Source organism: Falco biarmicus, chromosome 1 (genome assembly GCF_023638135.1).
Source record: "Falco biarmicus isolate bFalBia1 chromosome 1, bFalBia1.pri, whole genome shotgun sequence".
NCBI lineage: Eukaryota > Metazoa > Chordata > Aves > Falconiformes > Falconidae > Falco > Falco biarmicus.
This window is the reverse complement of record NC_079288.1, coordinates 109,643,049-109,660,203: the sequence shown is the minus strand read 5'-3', so window position 1 is coordinate 109,660,203 and position 17,155 is coordinate 109,643,049.

Below are 17,155 nucleotides of genomic sequence, written 5' to 3'. Positions count from 1 at the left end.
GGCAACAGGGGCTGCTGGATGCCTACATCCTTCTCTGCCTCAAGGACTACCTAATACTTACATTAAAGGTTCAGGCATGCCAATCTTACCTAAACAAACTCCTTCCAATTAGCCAGTAAATTTTCATACACACAAGCACGATGCAATAAAGTTACTTTATCAAAGACGTGGTTTCCTATCATCACATAAGTACATGCGCAAGACTTGTAAATTCTTGTCTTGTATTTCTGCTCAAACTCCGTAAGCAAATAAGGAGGACCTTCAAATATGTTATGTACCCCTAAGGTGTTCATCAGTGGTAGGAAGCAGAACAGTAGCAACAGAAACACTGGGAGAGCTGACTGACTGAGAAGCCTCATGCCCATAAATATTCTCTTGTCACCTTCCCTTTTTTTTTTTTCTTAACAAGCAAAGAAACATTTCCACCACATGATTCATTCAGACTATGAGATAACTCCCTCAATACACACATCTGCAGGCTGAGCGATGTTCATAGAAACTGTGCCACATCCTGCAGATAGATCTTCGGATATATATTCTTCCTGCACACAGGAGAAAAACCTCACCAGAGAAACCACTTCCACAATGTTCTGGTTCACACAGCTTCCTGTAGGCCCTCTTGATTTACTGAAGAGGTCAAGCCTATAACTAAACAGCATGTGAAATTTATCTCACCACAGAGCCTGCAGTAAACCCGCCTCAGGCTGGAAAACACCAGATGAAGGTGCCTAGGCACTTGTGTCCTACAGTAAAGTACTTCTGAGCAAATAGCAACTTTCAGGAAATAAAATAGCAAAATACCACTGTGAGGTCTTATAGTTAGGAAGACAACAGCTAACACAACTTTTGTTTCAGTGGAGAAATCTTTCTTTAGCAGAGTTTTTTTCCTAGCAACAGCAACTATTTTGGTGGCAGGTATTAGTTTAGAATGTACAGAAAAGCAGGAAATTCATTCATTTAGTAAACTTGTGTATCCTAGAACATTCCAAGTCTAGGTTCAGAGTCATTTGGACTTAAAATGTGAATTTAATGTCAGTCAGTGGCTCAAAGCTCCTTTTTCCGGCTTTATTTAAATACTGATTTTATAAGACTCCTTTCTTCATTTTAAGTTCAAATTTGAAGCATCAGCAGATGATGTAACAGAACTGTTAGGTGCATAATTTTGGGAACACATTTTAACTGTCCTAACTCTTACTCTTGAGGTAAGAATAAGAGTATGACAGATGCCCTCCACATCATAACACTTTTGAAATACCTTCTATTTCTAAGAGTTTTACAGAAATGTGGTGACTGGCGTGAGCAATGTCTGCATGCTGGTTTGCTGCACCTGATACATTGCAATTACTGCATCAGCTTGTGCTGATCCTCAGTCTGATCTTGTTTCAGTTGCATGCTGGGGGCAGCTGATTCAGAGGAAACTTCAAGAAATCCTCAAAAAGCAATTTTTAGATTCAATACCTGCCCCAGTGGTGACACTACTTCCTAATCCCATGCTAGCCCCTGGTCTCTGCTTTGATACACTGCTGCTCCGCTGCATGTTGAACTTGGCTGACTTGGCGCAGACCAACCAGCCAGCTCTACAGGGCAAGATGTTTCCAAGTTGGCAACCCAAGTTAAAGGGGCAGTTTTACGGTGGAGAAATGTTCTTCCTGCCAAAAGTCACATCTCTGGAAATCTTTTTTTTCTACTCTACCCCTTACAGAGAAATATCATGCACACAATACAGAATTTGTATTTAGCCAGGCTACTCACTACACAGCAGAGCCTTGGGATTACAGCACAAAATGGCTATCCTCAAAAAGATTTATGTTTAAAGCTGAATCAGCAGCAAGCCCTCCTGGAACCTTACCCTCTCCGCCTGAAATTAATTTGACACACTGCAGGCTGTTAAATTAATAATAACAATAATAACAATAACATCATCATAATCAACAACAATAATTTAAAAAAAAAAATCCATAAAAATGGCCTTACCTGCAACTTGCATGGTGAGTTAACCTCGCAGAAAAAATGATTCACAGCATCCAGCTTGCAGAGCAAAGTGGTAAAAAATCTGGAGTTAAAGCTGCAGTAGTGTTTTTCTCTCCTAAAAAGGAAATAAGAGAAATGCAGGACTGCCAGAAGAACAGCAGAATCACCAGGTTCAGTGTCCCTCATCCTCTGTATTGTATGCACAGAGATCCAGGTCAAAGATACTGTTTATGTTTGCTGTGAATGACAACTACAGGACAGTACTGCAAAGCTAAACCTATAAGCATTTCCCAAGCCACCTGTAAAAGCAGTACTCAAGAGGAAGCATACAGATAACTTGTGGATGCTACGTTTACAACTTCTGAAATCTTCTAGAAATTAACGCTGAACCGTTCTGGCAATAGGTCACAATTTTACTGTATTTCTAAGAAACACAACCCAACATGAAAGTAGGCAAACACATGAAACCCAGCATTCATGACTGCTTTTGAGGCCTTAATTTTCAAGTGAGCTGCTAATAGCCAGGTGGATGACGACTTGACTGTTAACAGGGGGTGGGGGTACTGATAAAACAGGGCTTCACATGGCACAATAAGGTAATTAAGCCTTTTCAAGCCCCTGTATTCCCCAGTCACCTGATCCTTTCCATTTCTCATGACACCAAATCCCTTTTCTGTACTCTCTACAAGAATGGAAACCAGGAAACGCAAGTTCCTCGATCCTGCTAGCTTTCAACCCTGCAGACAGCAGCAGCTGCTGACGTATGCTTTGGTGTCATACCCATGTTGCTGCCCACAGCAATTAATCCTGTGATAACACAGGCAAAGGTAATGGACAGCTGTGGTTCCTGAAGGATCATACCAGATTGTCCATATGGAGCACCTGACTTTAAACTTGCAGGTGCTGCCCTGGCTGCATGGCTATCCTCTGGGGTCCTGTTGATCTACACTGACGGGAGAGGAGACTTAATTAAAAGCCTGCCCTTCCCCCTCCCCCTGCTGTTCAGATAAGCAATTTCCTTGGAGTCCCTATTCTGATGCACAAATAGGCCTTCCAGACAAGGAATGCTTAAAAAAATTAAAGGAGAGACCTAATGGGAGACATACCACCATGCATACCTTCTAGCTCTGCCTAAAGGAACTGGCGCTATGGCCCCTGCAGCTCCCCAGAGCCTTGGAACCTGGATGTCACAATACCACAATGGGGCTGCCCAATGGGGTCAGTGGCCCAGGGGCAGGTTGGCCCAATCCACAAGCCCAGCTGAAGTTGGGAGAACTCAGCCCTTCTGAACGTGAGGACAAAGGCACTTAGGCAGTAAAACAGCACAGACCTGTAGGACAGAACCTCCCATCCCTGCCCAGCAACTGATAAAAAAAGCCATTTAAGGAACCCTTCAGCACCAGGACCAGACACGCACTTTCTTTTTCCAAAAGCTACAGCCTCAGAGGGATTAAATGAAAAAAGAAAGGTGGCAAGAAATTAAAGAATGTGACATGCATTTTGCACGGGCCTGTGCCCTGATAGAAATGCAAGAGGCAGCACTTAGCAACCTAGGCAGGCTAGCCACCTGACTGGGTCCTTTGCAACAAGGATTTAATATATAAATTCTTTGTCAATGGTCTAAGAAAAACAAAACAACATTGGAATTCTGTCGCCAGCAAAACCTCACAGCAACCCAAGTTCAAGCAGGTCTATATGATTCACAGTTTTTTTACCTTTCCTTCAAGTACAGCTAATTCTTGAAAGAATTAATATGAGAAAAGGCCTACACACCTTCCCGAGTAACCCCTTCAGACTGTGAATGCAGTATTAAATCATGTCAGTCAAATATACACAATTAATCTAAAAAAAATTTAGCACACTGCTGATAAGGTACAAATCATCAATTCAAGAAATTCCCAATTTGCTGAATAAATCAAGGAGATCAGTTGTTCACCTCTACACTGAAAAATACTTACCAGATATTTTTTTAATGAAAGCTGATTCATGCAGCTCAATTGCTGTAATTACCTGCCAGCTGCACAAACTGTTTTTACATTTGATTGCTACACTGCAACTCTACGTCAGAAAATTTTCTGTGGAAAGAGCGAATCCCATATCAAATTCCTATTTAGGATATCTTTTAATCACAATAGTCATAGCACTTACAGCACAACATCTACGACACAGCTTTGCTGGAAGAGGTCTCAGCCTATTATGCGATTAAGTGGTCTCCAGAGGCAGCATCGTCTGAAGGTTCTGAAACTCAACAGGAATGGAATGCTTTTATGTCATAAAATTGATACCGTTAAAACAAATTAACAAGACTATTTTATGCCTGTTTCTCTATGACCTGTATACGCAATAAAATGAGCTGCCAGGCTTCCAGCTGTTTCTGTGGGAGATTAGTGTAAGATACCTGGCTCACACCATGCTCAGCTCCCTCATTTTCAATTCTCTGCACTCAATTTGTCATTCCTTCGCATTTTTCTGAAAGAGTCAACGTCATCAGAGTCTTCAACCAAAACATACTACCTGAATTATTTCTTTTTGGTGCACAGTTTAACCTGTAATTGATTATGGAGCAGTTCATCTTCAGTATACCACATCCTACAACAGACCTTAGGTCCACCAAACAGCACTGCATTCAGAAGCAAAACTGCACAATCATTTCCAGCATGAAAGCCCAAGAGACCTTTTTGCTGCCTGTACTCAGAGACACGATAACTATTGCTCAGCCTCTTCTCACCTAACCCAGTTTCCCAGCCTGAACTTCTACAGTCACTGGAAATAAAATCAGACGTTTAATTTCACTTCACTTTTTTTTAGTTTCATTGTAAAATTTTCTACTTTCTCAGCTATAAATGTGCAATTTTGTTTAAAGGACGTAAGTTCCCGTGTCCCATTTTCTCATGCTTAATGCTGGAGTTACAAGGAGAATTAAGAAGTATTTCCTTTTGCCCTTGCAGTATAAAAAAAAACCAACAAAAATCCACATATCTTTCTTCACAACTGCTCTTGCAAACAAGCTTGCTATTTCCCAGCATCACCATCATTGCACACTTAGACTGCACGGTCTCTCCCCTTCACACAGTCCTAAGGAATCACTGAAGAGAAACAACATGCAGTCTATGCACCAGTAAGATGTCCACACTCTAGATACCAAACTGCAGTGTGGGATTTTTATTTTCTCCAGGGGAAATCTTGATATTACACAAAAAAACAGCAGGGGGAAGTAATGCTTCTGCTTGTAATACTTTTCCCCCAGTAGCAACATGAATCCTGTAAACTGTTTGTGACTTGTTTAATAAACATCACAGAAAACCCACCAGGTGTCAAGAAGCAGGTTTAATGTACCCTAATAAATGCTGTGTCTGTGATCTTCAGATTTCTTTTCACCTTTTAGCTGAGCCAGACTCTTTAACTTGCTACCAGCACTCGGCTTACTACTCCAATTAACACTGAACATACTCAAAAGTAAAAAGCTCATTTCTCCTAGCTGTGTGGGTTGGCAAAGATTTCGTGCAATGACTTCAATACATGTACCCCTAATGCATCTCCAGTTCCGACCTGCACATGCTCTATTTCATGCGCTGGGCTGTAGCACAACTACTTTTTGTCCAAAACAGGGATCCTCAAACTATGGCCCGCGGGTCAGATACGCCCCCCCAGGGTCCTCAATCTGTCCCCCGGTATTTATAGACCCGCCCCCCCCCCCCGGGGGTTGGGGGGGGGGGGGGGACCAAGCAGCCGCAGATGACTGACTGCCACTTCATCCACACACCAGCCCCCTGTTTAAAAAGTTTGAGGACCCCTGGTCCAAAAGATTCCAGCTACCCACAAGGCACTGTATTGTCTAAATAACGAATCCTCTACAATCATTAAGCTATCAGTATTTTCTGATTCTTTTAAATAAAAATTAAACAAAGACTTAAGTTTACCATAGCTATAGTTTCCAATGAAAAGGGACAGAAGGCATCTGGGGAAAAAACCCACATGCAACAAGTGAAAACCAGATGAATTTCATTACTTGGAAACTGAAAAAAAAAAAAAATCTGAACTATTTTTTCCATTTACAAACATTTCTCCAAGTGCTCTATAGAGGCCAATTCTAGGAAAGAAAAGGACAGCAAATGGATTTCAACTTAAGGAACCTAAGAAAACTCCTGGTGTCTTTCATGCAATTTTCCATTTTGTTCTGTTCTTCCTGTAGTAACCTAAGCGTTCTAGATCAGAAAAGCCTGACACAAGCCCACTGCATTTAGGAGAAAAGATTTTCATCAATTCTTTTAGCCTTTCATCAAGCCTAAAAACCAGTTTTCCTTTTATGTATACAGGATATATATGAGCAAAATTGAAGTCGGGATTAGAAATTTGTTCATTCTCCCCTTGATGGTGTGTTCAGAATCAGGTAACTAAAAAAAAAAAAAAAGAAAGCTAAGTGAGATACCAGGCCGAACAGGTCTTCAAAGCTAATAGGAACTCACTTTGTAGGTGGACGCTGAGGAAAATGAGGCAGTTTACTTCAGTTTTTGCCACATCTACAGAAGTGAATTTCATTAGATGCAGACTATGGAATAAAATTTACACAAGAAAGAGGACATTCAAAACAGCACAGCATAGTTCTTTATACTGCTCTAACATATTAATCAGTAGTTATTAAGAAATTGTGCCATGGAAGTGTTAAGTGGTATCCAAATACATGATAAAAGAGAGGTCACGTATCCCAAGACATACATAAAAATACTCCACCAAAAGCAGAACAGGAAAAAGGCAGGGAGATGATTTTCCCTCACCCAGGCAGAAAGACAGCAATACTACTAAGGCAAGAACAACAATAGCAACTTCTTGCTCATGATTCCTGGTGACTCTTGAGTGTCAGAATCATGGAAGGGGAATTTTTGTCTTGCTAATGCCAGGAAGCTAGCTAGCTTCGACTCCAACAGGCTCCAACAGAGGTAAGATACAGTGGTAAATCATACGTAATTGCAAACACTAAAATAACTCCACCAAACACCCAAGCCCACCAAGTATAAAGGTAGATTAAACACATATAAAAAGTAGAATTATGAAAAAAAAAGCATTCAATTCTGCATCATTTGAATCAACTGCATCATTTTTCAACCTGCAAGTTCTTATTATAGAGCCTTAACTGTAGTGTCTTAATTTTCTCTTATTTCACTGATGTGACTATGCCTCAAGTGACTGTAACATGAGCACAGACACCAGGCTCACATGATGAAACCTACCTCGTTTCTCAATTATCAGGAATCCTCTGTCCTGTCCTCAAAAAGCGTGTAGGTGCCTCATGTTAGTGAAAGTAAGTGGGAAACAGGAGTTGACCCTGAGAACACACACTGAGGATCCCAATGCCTCTGCTCCCTGTATTAGCAAATGGGATGATGGGAGGGGGCCTGGAACTGGAAGAATTCCATCAACCTCTGAGGCCAGTCCCCCACCATCGCTGCTAAGCCAACAGCTGTGTTCAAAGAATATTTAAACAAACAGTGGCACTTGGGGGCACAAAACAGTACCCAAGATGTTTATGAAGTCACATCAACTTTCTCTGAGACCTGTCGTGTGTGTATGATCAGGGGCTCTTGTGCACATAAATAATTTAGTTTCCCCAAATGATTTCCAGGAGCCTTCAAGCACCTCGAAAAGGAGCCAGAAAAATAACAGAGAATATATGTAGGAAAATTCTTTCTGTCCTCTGAGTTTAACAATGCAACAAAACAGGCTTAAGTACTGTTAGTGATTCCAAGATCCAAGTTACAGCTCTATGTCTCAGGCTCTGCTTTACAGTAATTTGGATGTGAACTGATTTGGTTTGGACTCATTTTTACTGCTACATGGGTCTTACTAAGCACCTTTGTCCCAAGACAATACCTATGGAGAAGATGAGCCACAAAGCTGCACCACCTAGAATGGCTGTAAATTCAGAAGATACTGAAAATTTTCTTCACAGAATGAGTGGACTTCCCAGATTTCATGTTTTCATTTCTATAAGATCTATCTTTTCTATTCTACTGGAAATGTCACAGGCATGTCCCCATGGAACAAGGTCTGCAAAATCTTGGAAAGACCCAATGACTGCTCATCAGGACACCCCCAAGAGGCATGCTGTCACATTGCAGAGAGCCACAGCCATTGAGAAAGGCCTGACACCACCAAAAGAAGGCACTGTTTGCTTTCTGAAGTAGCACAGGACCTTTCTGATGAGGAGCTTGTGCTCTCAAAGATGTGCCTTCTAATCTGGTTGACTTATAGAGACTCCACTGTATTGGTCTCTCAAACCAGTGACTGACACTGATCACAGCCTTGAAATAGTTACTCGGCACGTGTAAAGCACAAACACTAAAATTAGCTCCAGTGGAGTCTTCAGAAACAGGACTAATTACTTAATGTTGATGTAAAACATGCAAACTGAATGTAGTAAAACAGAGTTCCTGCAAGGTTTTCCATCAGAAAATCTCAGGGTGTTATCAACAAAACGAATTCTGGCATCACTATTTTACAAAAGGGAAACCTAATTATAGCATGACTATATGACTTGGAACTTGGAATCTGACGCAGGTCTATTTAAATCCTATCAGAAGCCCCATGCAGAATGCAGAGATACAGTACAGGAACAAAAAGTAGATATTGACATGACATGATAGAGTGAAGAAGTATTTGCACTTCCCTTATTTTTTAAAGCGCTTGATTCCCAGTTATGCAAATTCATGCTTACTCTACAGATAAAAAACATGCAAGCACATCTGTTTCTCACCTAGTAAAAGTTCTGGGTGGCCTGAAGCCGGAGCTAGCTGCTGGCAGGTACGCAGATAGCTTGTGACTGCTCTTTCAGTGGAACTGACGAGTGGGGAATTCAACTTGTCAATTTTATCTCCCACAGGAAATCCCCTCAGTACATACTAGATCACTAGTTGCCTCTCTGAGGTCAGTGCTAAAGGGCATGAAAACTGAACTGAAGCTGAGCAAGATTCTACCTCAAAACTCCTACTGTAATCATTTAAATCAAGAGGAAAAAGAAAACCCACTTCCCCAAATCATGCACTAAAGCACTTCATTCTGTGGCTTAACTTTTAGAAAATACGTATTAAAAAAAAACAAAACCAAAAACCCCCCAAAAACTTCTGATGGCAGCAGTTTCTTGGAGGAATTTCATATCCCCCCACAATGCCATCAGGATTAATGACAGCATTAACTCAGACTCCAAAATATAAATGCTAATAAAGCTGTGTTGCTTTTTCAAGAGTTTAATTCAGAGATGTCAGATAAAATGACCTATTACTGACAGAATTGACCTAAACCAATTGCTTGACTAAGCCCTTCCAGCCTGTTGGCTAAAAAAAAAATGCATATTCTTATACTTGAGCCTCTTCATGTGTTTTTGTGAACATAAAGAGAAAGTTTCTTTGCAATGTTAAGCTTTATACTAGAATCTGATGGTACTCGAACATGTCTGGCAAAAACTTATCATTAAACTCAGACTGAAAAATATGCTAGTAGAAAAGTTCTTCTTAAAATGAACAACAACCATCTATGAAGAGGAAGAAAAATTCTTGTTCCCTCTTTTTTTTTTTTCCTTTTGAGACCTCTTGTTCTGGTGAAATATATAAACACTCACCAAAATCATATTTGCAGTAAACAGTGCTTTCTTTAATCACACCATGAAACATGAACAAGACAAAGTTTGAAGTCCGAGGGGGGGGGGGGGGGGGGCGGCAAGATTGTTGAAAATCACTTTCTCCTTTTCCTAGGAGAACCCTAGCATTACAGTTTATATTCAGTGTACTGTATATGAGTGCTGAAAACGTTTCAGTATGTTTACTTTTTCTCCCTTGTCCCCTTATAGCCATAGAGGCTGAAAGGACTTCTGACTTAAAAGATAAGCTCAAACTGCATTCCTCTGTTTTTACCAGCACCATTGGGCCCCAGGCTTCGGAACGAAAGTCCAGGCTGAGGCACACACAGACCCACCGTCAGTGGAGAAAAAGTTGGTATGTGAACTGTTACAGGAACCTGACCCCTACAAATCACTGGGCCGTGACAAGAGCCACCCGGGGGTGTTGAGAGCTGGCTGGTGTCATCATGAGGCTGCTCTCCATAATCTAAGAAGTTGTGGAGATGGGGGGATGTCCCAGAAGACTGGCAGAAGGCTAATGTCACCCTCATCTACAAGATGCAGGCACGTGCAGGACAAGCAGGTGATGAGGCCCAGCCAGCGGGGGTAGATGAAAGGCAGGTCCTGCTTGATGAACCTGATCTCCTTGTACAACAAAGTGACCTACCTAGCAAATGAGGGAAAGGCTGTGGGTGCTGTCTACCTGGACCTTAGTAAAGCCTTTGTCACTGTCTCCCACAGCATCTCCTGGGGAAACTGGCGGCTCGCGGCCTGTACGTGTGCGCTCCGGGCTGGGTAAAAGGCTGGCTGGCTGGCCGAGCCCAAAGGGGGGTGGGGAATGGAGCCACATCCAGCTGGCGGCCGGGCACACGGGGTGTTCCCCAGGGCTCAGCGCTGGGGCCGGTCCTGGTTCGTGTGATCTGGGTCTGTGATCTGGGCGAGGGGATCGAGTGCACCCCCAGCGAGTCTGCAGCCAACACCCGGCTGGGCAGGGGTGCTGATCTGCTGGAGGGCAGGAGGCTCTGCAGAGGGGTCTGGGCAGGCTGGATCCACGGGCCCAGGCCACTTGGATGAGGTTCCACAAGGCCGAGTGCCGGGTCCTGCCCTGGGGTCACACCGGCCCCACGCAGCGCTCCAGGCCGGGGCAGAGCGGCTGGGAAGTGCCTGGGGGGAAAGGGCCTGGGGGTGCTGGTGGGCAGCCGGCTGGGCATGAGCCAGCACCGTGCCCAGGTGGCCAGGAGGGCCAGCAGCATCCCGGCTTGTGTCAGCAACAGCGTGGCCAGCGGGACCAGGGCAGTGACCGTCCCCCTGCACTGGGCACGGGTGAGGCCGCCCCTGGAATCCTGTGTTCAGGTTTGGGCCCCTCGCTGCAGGAGGGACACTGAGGGGCTGGAGCGTGTCCAGAGCCGGGCAGCGGGGCTGGGGAAGGGGCTGGGGCACAAGTGCTGTGAGGGGCGGCTGAGGGAGCCGGGGTGTTTAGCCTGGAGCCAAGGAGGCTCAGGGGGGGCTTATCACTCTCTGCGACTGCCTGACAGGAGGCTGTAGGCGGGTGGGGGTCGGTCTCTTCTCTCAGATAACTAGCGATGGGACAAGAGGAAACGGCCTTAAGTTGCACCAGGGGAGGTTTAAATTGGCAATTAGGAAAAATTTCTTCATTGAAAGGGTTATCAGGCACTGGAACAGGCTGCCCAGGGATCACCATCCCTGGAGGTATTTAAAAGATGTGTCGATGCGGTGCTTAGGGACATGGTTTAGTGATGGACTTGGCAGTCCTGGGCTAAAGGTTGGATTTGATGATCTCAAAAATCTTTTCCAACCTAAATGATTCTATGATTCTAAAGGCTTAAAGGAGTATCCAGGAACTACAGGCCCATCAGTCATACTTTGGTCCCTGGGAAAGTTACGGAACGCATCCTCCAGGGGCCCATCACCAGTCAAATGAAGCACGTGGCTGGGAAAAGCCAGCGCGGATTCACCAAGGGCAAGTGGTGCTGGATGACCCTGATCGCCTGCTACGACAAAGTAACCTGCTCGGTGGATGTGGGGTGAGCGGTGGTCGTTGTCCACCTGGATTTCTCCAAGGTTTTCCATACAGTTTCCCACAGCCTCCTCCCAGAGAACCCTGGGCAAGTGTCCGTGCGGTGGGGGAGAGCTGGGTGACAGGCTGCACCCAGAGGTGGTGGCAGACGGCTCCTCTGCAAACGGGCAGCCTGTCACAAGTGGGGTTCCCCAGGGATCGATATTGGGCCCAAGGGTGTTTCACGTCTTCATAAGCGATCTGGACGGTGGGATCAAGTGCTCCCTGATGAAGTTTGCCGGTGGTACCAAACTGAGTGGGGAAGCGGATGCTTCGGAAGGGAGAGCCACCCTGCAGGAAGGCCTGGATAGGCTGGAAGAGTGGGTAACGAGAACCTTATGAGGTTCAACAAGGACAAGTGTAAGGTCTTGCACCTGGGAAAACATAACCCCGGAGTGCAGGACAGGCCGGGATCTACCCGGCTGGGGAGCGGCTCTGTGGAAAGGGACCGGGGGATCCTGGTGGACACCAAGCTCAGTGCGAGTGAACAGCACGGCGCTGCGGCAAAGCCAGCCGTCGGGGTGCTGGGCTGCATCGACAAGGGCATCGCCAGCACAGGTAAAGAAGTCACTACCCCCCTCGGTGCTTTGTGAGGCCACACCTGGAATACTGTGTTCAGTTCTGGTCCCCGCTGTACAAGAAAGACGGGGACAGGCTGCAGAGGGTCCAGAGGAGGGGCACAAAGATGACCGGAGGACTGGGAAGGCTGCCGGGTGAGGAAAGGCTGCGAGGACTGGGGGTGTTCAGCCTTGAGAAAAGGCCGCTCAGGGGAGACCTTATCACCGTGTTCCAGTATTTGAAAGGTGACTGCAAAGATGGAGACTCCCTTTTTACAGGGAATCACATGGAAAAGACAAGGGGTAATGGGTACAAGTTACTTCTAGGGATATTCCAACTGGATACAAGAGCAAAATTCTTTGCAGTGAGAACAATCAGCCATTGGAATAATCTCCCCAGGGAAGAGGTGGATTCTCCAACACTGGACACTTGTAAGATTTGGCTATGCCATCTTGTCTAGGCTGTACTTTTGCCAAGAAAGTTTGGACCAGATGATCTTTGAGGTCCCTTCCAACCTGCTGTTCTGTGATTCTGTGAATAGGCTCACATGGCAAACTGCGTCCAATCTGCATCCAGTCTGCAAGGTACAAGTGGTTCAAGAGCCCTCCCACTCCCTGAGCAGAAGCTGAACCCAAATCCTTGAAGTCCTGACTGACTCCAGCTTTATCACACTTTACTCAGACCTTGTAACCAGGTCAGGCCCCCAGTTCCCATTTACACCAGCCTAACTCAGACCTTCCTACTTCTACTGTGAACAGGCACGAGTACCAAAACCCCCAACCACCTGAAGCCTTTTCACAGAACACCCACTTGTCACAAAAGCTGCCTGAAAGACTAACACAACAGCTAGATGGAGAACAAAACTTTTGAAATAAACATTATTCTTTGATCAGATCCTTCATAAGGACTTTGTTACAATTATGACTGCTTGGCACATTTCCCTTGTGGATCCTTCTGCTGGAAGAGCCGATTCATACACACAAAGTGAGGCAACTTTATGTTCCATAGGAAGGGGGTGATTCTACTACTTTTAAAATGCCATTTATAAACCCCACCTCTATCCATTCTAGCCTTTCAGCTGTGCTTTCACACCACAGCTCCTTTGGGCCTGAAGGTGAATTTTTACAAAAAGATACTGACGGGAATGTAATATAAACCATCTCTCCACACACGTAAGATAATAAATTTCTCAGGATGGGTGCTGATTACTGTTTTTGCCTAGTATCAAGAACACTGACAAATCTCAACAAATTCAGTGAATGAGACAACTGGACAACATGACACAGCAAGACGGCACAATAAATAATGCTAGGGGACCCAGGAGATCTTGAATGATAAGGTACCTACGTGCTTCCCTTGGTTGTACTTTTCTGCCCAGTTCCACAACCTTGGAGTGCAGAAGGTGGTTACTGTATCCCTAGGAGCCTTTGATACCATGCCTGAATCCAGAAAAAACAACAGAAAACTTCTCAAAATTATCCCAATGTGCTGTAAACTATCAAGTCACTGGTCACAAAAGAGACTTGTAAATAATGTCTCTCTCACAATAGAACCTTAATAACAAAGGTGATTTGGGGGCTAAAAAGCTAAGTTATTAAGGCAAACAAGGCAAATGTTCCTACTAGTATATCCACGTGGCTAGACACACAAATCCCAGTCAGGCAGAAGTTTCTGTTGAATCTTGCCCTAAATAATGGTAATTTCTAAAGCAACCAGCATCATGCCAGTGCTACATATCACTAAACAAGCACTTTATATCCAAAGTCCACAGCCCAGAAGACTCACAGCAAGTAGCCTGGGCTGCTGGGAGAATACAACAGTCATGATAAGGACTTAGCACAGCACACGAGACTTGCTGAAGGCTTACAGTGATCCAAGGATTCGAAACATTAAAAAAAAAAATAAATTTGTCTCTGCTAGGAAGAAAAAGCAGCTGTGCATGAAAAAGAAGGTTGCAGAAAGAGGATGAATGCAGAATAACTACCATACAAATGGACAACCTTGCTTGTTTAACTGTATGGTTGGCTCATGTAGCTCCCACATAAATCTAACCTTGCTTGCTAATGCTTTATGATTCACTAAGAAAAGCTAAGCAAAGCAGGTAGCTGTGTGCTGGGAATCACTTCCATTAGGGCACTGGTAACATGATCAAATTGTGCTGATAGGAAGACTGACAGTGCTCTAGGAACACTTCCGTTGAGGAAATGCCTCCTGATAACCACTCAATCCTCTGTTATCTGTAGCATCAGTACGATAACCTTTTCCATAGTATAACTGGGAATGACGACTTTGTGTCATTATACCAACAGCCAGCTTTAGGAGCTACCAGGCAGAGTTACAGCTGCTTCAGAGCACTCAGCACTTGTTAAAGATACAGAGATAAACAGACTTGACCTTACTTTACCATTTCATTTATTGTAAATGAAGATTTTTCTCATGGATACATCAAGGAGACCCAGACCAGTTATTTTAATTATCACTTCAGAGGTCACTGATCTTTGGACATGATTATTCATTATTAGAGAAGTAACTGATAAAAACCAAGCCTTGTCATGGACTAAGACAACACTAAACAATGCCAGAACCTAAAGACAGACTTGACCTCAAGAAACCCATGACTTAATTATTAAGAGACAAGAAAATAACAGCAGATGATCATACAGGGCAGGAAACCAAAAAGACTGTATGTGCCAGGCCGACAGTTCCTATTTTGAACATACCAGTAGCCTGTGTGGCATCAGAGCAAGGGTGAACTATAATGAAATAAACAGGGTGATAGGCAATCAGCTGCCTGTGCTCTTTGGGGCCAGCTCCAATAGGCCTGAAAAGTGGTCAGACGGTCCTGCGGTAACCATACCCTAGGGGCAGTCTCCCTTCTCTATCCCAGAAAAGGTCACATACAGGAGACAAAAGGAGATGCAAGAAGATACAGTTGCTAGAGTTCTGCTGCACTCCCAATTCTTGACCACTCAAGGCTAAGGTATTTTTAAACCCACAACTGTGCGACCCAAGAAATTTATCTGCTTGACAAATGTCGAAATAGCTGTGGAGGAAGCGATCCCATTCTACAGTGCATAGCCAAGTACTCCTGCTTTATCCTCTAATTCTCTCCAGCTTCCAAAAGACTCCTGCAGGCTTCCTCAGTACATCAAAGTTGGCTTACCCACCTCAAGGAGACAGAGAATTGTTATATGCAAAATGCTCAACACACTCAACTCCCGTTTCAGTGGGCTTGGCCTGAATGCTCGACTGTTGGAGGTGGAGCAAAAATCAGGCTCCTTTATTGAAGCTTTGAATTCCAACGCTGTCATGACTTCAAGGCAAGAACAGTTAAGTGTTGACTGCTCTTCATGAATGATCTGCCCCTTGCAATGACAACTACAGTATGCACAGTTGAAGGCAGAGCTGCAGCTACGATCAGACAGATGCACTACTATAGAAATGTGAAAGCTGAACTCCAGAACTCCTTTGTATACTTTCTGAACTCTTTTGCATACCATCTTTAACTAAATATATAGATACTAAGACATGTTATTAACGATACATTCAGACCTAATTTTGCTGTTTGCAAAATAGCCTTCCACTTTTTGGAAAAAGTAGCAGCTGGAACAAAGGATTATTTCAGCACATTGTAGGATTTACCCATTATCCAAGCCACAAACAATATTCTAGAAGTTGGAATGGAGAGTTGCAGCAAAAGGAGGTAAGAAAAGAAATAGAATAGGATGAAGAGGAATGGGAATGTCTTCTGGCCACATGACTAACCTGTATTTGAGATAGCGGTATTAGTCAGAGACATGGAATACATTCAGAAGCACACACTAAGAGTCTACCAGTTCTCTGTGTGATGTCAAGGTGAGAGATGGTCATGACAAAACACACCTGTGCAACACACAGGGATATTCTGTTGCCATGAGTGGTGATCCCAGCAAGCGACCCTTCTGATCAACTGAGTAATCTGCGTGGGGTTTGCACATACACTGTACCTGTTGCTATGAGGGACAAGGGACTTCACTTTCCAGCACCAGCACTCCAGCAGATTTTCTTAAACCAGTTCTCAGTTTACCACATGGTACAGAAAGATGAAGCATATTTGCTGTCTACAGTACTACTCCATAGACAATTCAAGTATGCGAGTCTTGGATGATTCTTTTATACATAGTTTTGTCAGGTGTACAAGCAATTAACATAATGTGGAAAGTGAAGTGAAACGTCTGGACTTTGTCAAGCACTTCAGAAGAACAACAGATTTCAAGGGGAACAGTCAGCGTTGCTGTCTGAGGAAGATAAAAAGAGCAGCGGAACTCAGATTGACAGGCATCTGAAAGCAACCCTAGTACAGTTAGACTCCATAGACATTTTGCCAAAGTGCAAAATTAGCTCTGAAAGGCACCCGAGTTTATTTGAACAAATACACCAAAAACCAGAAAATCAGTAATAAGAGCAGTCTGAGGTAATACTAAAGCTTTTCAATGATCTTAATGCTAAAAGGAGAAAACACTTTCTGAGATGGTTTTTGTGCTTAGCTTTCAATGGGCTACCAGTGAAGGACTACACAAATTAGCTACAATTTCTATCCCAACCTTCCCCTTGTTAAATCCCTGTAATTCTGACTGACAATACCAAAAACATTACTGACGTTGCAGACATGAGAAGCATCAAAACAGACTTATACAGCAACTTCTTCAGGAAGAAAGGTTGAAAAATTGGCATGCCCCCACATTTTTCACAGCAAAGCATTCACCTGAACTTCTATGAAGAATAATAAAAATTTTTTATCGTCTGTGGAGGAGAACCCAGCAACAGAAAAATGTGGTGCTGAACATGTACTTCCCCCCAAAGAAATAAAAAGCATACATATAAATATATGTGATTCAAAGGAATTATAAGTACATAAGAAGAGACAGCTGAAGGACAAGCCATGTATTTTTTGGATATCC